General features: G+C 24.9%; 1 long non-coding RNA gene across 2 annotated transcripts; it reads right to left on the bottom strand.

Annotated features, from left to right (window-relative positions):
* Positions 1 to 1,276: 1,276 nt before the first annotated feature.
* Positions 1,277 to 4,540, bottom strand: LOC113558601. Of its 2 annotated transcripts, none has more exons than XR_003405665.1 (5): positions 4,481 to 4,540; positions 4,254 to 4,352; positions 3,798 to 3,936; positions 2,453 to 2,591; positions 1,277 to 1,428 (listed from the first exon to the last, which is right to left on the bottom strand). It is a non-coding gene; the product is annotated as an uncharacterized LOC113558601 (long non-coding RNA). The 2 variants fall into 2 exon arrangements; XR_003405666.1 differs by having other exon boundaries at positions 4,468 to 4,524.
* Positions 4,541 to 4,911: the final 371 nt, after the last annotated feature.

Here is a 4,911-nt window from a genome sequence, read left to right as displayed (position 1 = left end):
TCTAAAACTTTGCATTTTACAACTCGTTATTTCAACACATGATATAATCTGTTGTTATGATATTCATCTATAGATTTTGAGATTCAAATTGAAATACTAACATTTTTAATATTGGTTGTTTCGTTTCGAAATCTTCGAGGCTCAACGCATTGACACCTCCAGATCAAATTTCTGTTCTAAAGAATTTTGAATTTCAATTTTAAAATTAAGAAATTGCTAAAACCAAATTTCCTGCCAATTTTTTTTTTTAAACTGCACATTTAAATCACCATTTACCGTCTAAATAATTGAGTTGAAAAACTTTTACTAATTGGAAGACGCATCTAGGGACGAATTTGTGTCGGTCTTTGAACATTTTATCTAAAGGGGCCAGTATTAAAGGATTTAGTTTTGGAGTTTTGGATAACGTAATAACTAATAATAAATTGAGTTTTAACACAAAAATTTATGAACAATTTAGAATTTGGACAGTTACACTGTAACAAAGTCATAAATGAGTAGATAATTTTTATATAATATGCAATGGTTCGTGAGGAATAATATTGAACATTTTGAAAGTGCAGTAGGGTTGCCTATACAAAACACCTTCAAGTCTGCATGACAATATAATAAAATACATAATGCACTCAATTTCACTATTTGAGGTGTACTGTAAGATAAAATAATTAATAAAATAAATTATATCATAGAGATAGAATATTAGAAGAATCTACCAATATTCTATATTTCAAAAATAATTAAATTGTATAAAATTTGCCTATATAGACTGCTTCTATTGACAAAAAAAAAATCCGACAAACTGGCTATATTAATTAAGCATATGAATATATTATGATCACTAATATTTTTGAAAATATAAACAAAAAATAAGATCACAAATGTCCATAAAACTTTACTCATAAGTCATAAATTTTTTTTATAACTAGGTATTAAAAACCTTTATTTTGATATTTATCAAAATCACAAAAAAAAACACTAACTCTTTTCTTCTTAAAAGTTGTCTGTCCTGTATTTTTAAGTTTTGAAAATGTTACACATGATTTTTTATACGTAGTTGTAGTTCATAAGATTAAAATCATAAAATCTAGATATATAAAAAGATAATTATTTTTTATACACATTTCAAGTTCATATTTGATTGAAATCAAATATATAAACAAAGATGACTAATGATTTATAATTGAAAAATATTTGTGGGCATATAAAAATTTTAGAATATATTATTACATTTCATACATTTATTGGCCTTTAAAATGCATTTTATTTCTAATAAAAATGAATTTAACCATAAAATAATAAAAGTGAATTGCATAAAATTATTAGATTTATCGGAATCTTCTAGTCCAATATAAATGTAGGATGTTGAAACTTTTCAATGTGGTAAAAATGTTAATTCAGGTTTCAGCGAGCCTTGAAAGATCTGCTATACTGCAATCAGAAAAAATGTAGTCACTTAAAATGTGAAATTGGTGGAGAACAACATTAGAATACAGAGTTTTATACGCTGTTAAAAATATGAATTTAAAATACGAGTAAAAATTATCATATAAAAGCAAGTTTTATAGTGTTTATAAAGTATTGGCTTAAATGAAATGTATGAAAGTAATTAATGCTAAATAAGAAACATATTCTCTATATAGTGGTTAAGGTTTCAAGATACTAAATTGAGAATTGAGTGTTTCATAAACCATAAAAAATTTGAATTTGTAATATACGTCAAAATTATCATATAAAAGCATGTTTTATAGAGTTTATGAAACATTGGCTTAAATGTAATGTATGAAAGTAATTAATGCTAAATAAGAAACATATTCTCTATCTAGTGGTAAAGGTTACAAGATATTAACATAAGAATTTATAATTTATAAGCAATTAAAAAAATGAATTTGTAAAATACTTCAAATTTACCATAAAAAAACATGTTTTATAGTGTTTATAAAGTATTGGCTTAAATGAAATGTATGAAAGTAATTAATGCTAAATAAGAAACATATTCTCTATCTAGTGGTTAAGGTTTCAATATATTAACATGAGAATTGAATATTTTATAAGCAATTAAAAAAATGAATTTGTAAAATACGTCAAATTTACCATATAAAAACATGTTTTATAGTATTTATGAAGTATTGGCTTTAATGAAATGTATGAAAGTAATTAATGCTAAAAAAGAAACATATTCTCTTTCTACTGGTCAATGATTCAAAATACTAACTTGAGAATTGACTTTTCTATAAAAAGTTAAAAATAGGAATTTATAATTCTCATTAAAATTATCATATAAAACCATGTTTTATAATGTTTATGAAGTATCAGCATCAATGAAATACAAGGAATTAAGAATGCTAAATAAGAGTTATTCACTTAATTTATTGGTCTTGGTTTCATGATACTAACTTTTTGTGTCACTAATATTAAGTTGCTATCAATTACATACAGTTATTATTAAACGTACCATGCAAAATACCATTATTATTATTATTATTATCAGTATTGTCTAGTCAAATTTCAACATGGGATGTCCAAATTTTCCCAAGTGCTAAAAACCATAATTCATGTTTCATCATGGCTTGAAAGATCTGCTGTACTGCAATCTGAAAAAATGTAGTCAGTTAAAATGTGAAATTGATGGAGTACAACATTAGAATACAGAGTTTTATACGCAGTTAATAATATGAATTTAAAATACGAGTCAAAATTATCATATAAAAGCATGTTATATAATGTTTATGAAACATTAACTTAAATGAAATGTATGAAAGTAATTAGTGCTAAATAAGAAACATATTCTCTATATAGTGGTTAAGGTTTCAAGATACTAAATTGAGAATTTAGTATTTTATAAGCAATTAAAAAAATGAATTAGTAAAATACGTCAAATTTACCATATAAAAACATGTTTTATAGTGTTTATAAAGTATTGGCTTAAAAGAAATGTATGAAAGAAATTAATGCTAAATAGGAAACATATTCTCTATATAGTGGTTAAGGTTTCAAGATACTAAATTGAGAATTGAGTGTTTCATAAACCATACAAAAATTGAATGTGTAATATAAGTCAAAATTATCATATAAAAGCATGTTTATAGAGTTATATGAAACATTGGCTTAAAGTAATGTATATGAAAATAATAATGCTAAATCCAGATCCTGTTTTTCTTTATAGTGGTCAAGTTTCAAGATACTAAATTGACAATTGAGTGTTTCATAAACCCATAAAAATTTGAATTTTTAATATACGTCAAAATTATCATATAAATCAAGTTTTATAAGAGTTTATTGAAACATTGCGCTAAAGGTAATGTATGAAAATAAGTAATGCTAAATCAGATCCATTTTTTCTTTCTAGTGGTCAAGTTTCAAGATACTAAATTGAGTAATTGAGTGTTTTATAAGCCATAAAAAATTTGAATTTGATTTATACGTCAAAATTATTAATATGAAAACATGTTGTATAGTGTTTATGAGGTATCGGCTTAAATGAAATGAATGAAAGTAATTAATGTACCTGAATATGAACATATTCTTCATCTAGTGGTAAGGGTTTCACAATACTAACTTGAGAATTGACTTTTTTTTAAAAAGTTAAAAATAGGAATTTATAATTCTCATTAAAATAATCATATAAAATCATGTTTTATAGTGTTTATGAAGTATCAGCATCAATAAAAATACAAGGAATTAAGAATGCTAAATAAGAATTATTCACTTAATTTATTGGTCTTGGTTTCATGATACTAACTTTTTGTGTCACTAATATTAAGTTGCTATCAATTACATACAGTTATTATTAAACGTACCATGCAAAATACCATTATTATTATTATTATTATCAGTATTGTCTAGTCAAATTTCAACATGGGATGTCCAAATTTTCCCAAGTGCTAAAAACCATAATTCATGTTTCATCATGGCTTGAAAGATCTGCTGTACTGCAATCTGAAAAAATGTAGTCAGTTATAATGTGAAATTGATGGAGTACAACATTAGAATACAGAGTTTTATACGCAGTTAATAATATGAATTTAAAATACGAGTCAAAATTATCATATAAAAGCATGTTTTATAATGTTTATGAAGTATCAGCATCAATCAAATACATGGAAGTTAATAATGCTAAATAAGAATCATTTACTTAATCTAATGGTAAGGGTTTCATAACATTAACTTTTTGTTACACTTCTATTATGTTGCTATCAATTACATTCATTTAACATTACACGTACCGTGCAAAACACCATTATTAATATTAATACCTTCTAATCCATATTAAACATAGGATGTTGAAACTATTCCAAGCGCTAAAAATGTTAATTCATGCTCAGCAACCGTTGAGTGATCTGTTGCACTGCAATCTGAAAAATATGAAAGTTAATAATGGTAAATAAGCATCATTACTTAATCTAATGGTCAAGGTTACATGACTTTTAGTAACACTACTATTAATTGAATCACAATTATATTCTATACCCATTACTCGTACTTTGCATAAAACCATTATTATTATCAGTATCGTCTAGTCCATTTTCAACGTAGGATGTTGTAACTTTGTCAAGTGTTTAAAACGTTAATTCATGTCTTAGCAGTCCTTGAGTGATCTGCTGTACTGCCATCTAAAAAAAATTGTCGGTTAAATATGTATAATGGTTGGAGGATAAAATGTCAATACTACACACCATAAAGAGATCGAAAGTCTGTTTATGACAACTAGTACGTGGACAACGGTGAATAATTCAGAAATGGAAATAATCAAACAAAAACTAACAGACAAACTTCATTCCTATTTCAAAATACTTGAAAACAATTTAAAGTTGAAATTTAAATACAAATACGAATATAAAACTGCAAAAAGATATGAAACATAAATCAGACAGTAAATACAAACGATTATATCAATAGATAAACAATGTTTTA

Source organism: Rhopalosiphum maidis, chromosome 3 (genome assembly GCF_003676215.2).
Source record: "Rhopalosiphum maidis isolate BTI-1 chromosome 3, ASM367621v3, whole genome shotgun sequence".
In the NCBI taxonomy this organism is placed as follows: domain Eukaryota; kingdom Metazoa; phylum Arthropoda; class Insecta; order Hemiptera; family Aphididae; genus Rhopalosiphum; species Rhopalosiphum maidis.
Note: the sequence above shows the minus strand (reverse complement) of the source record. Positions and strands in the feature narration are given on the sequence as shown.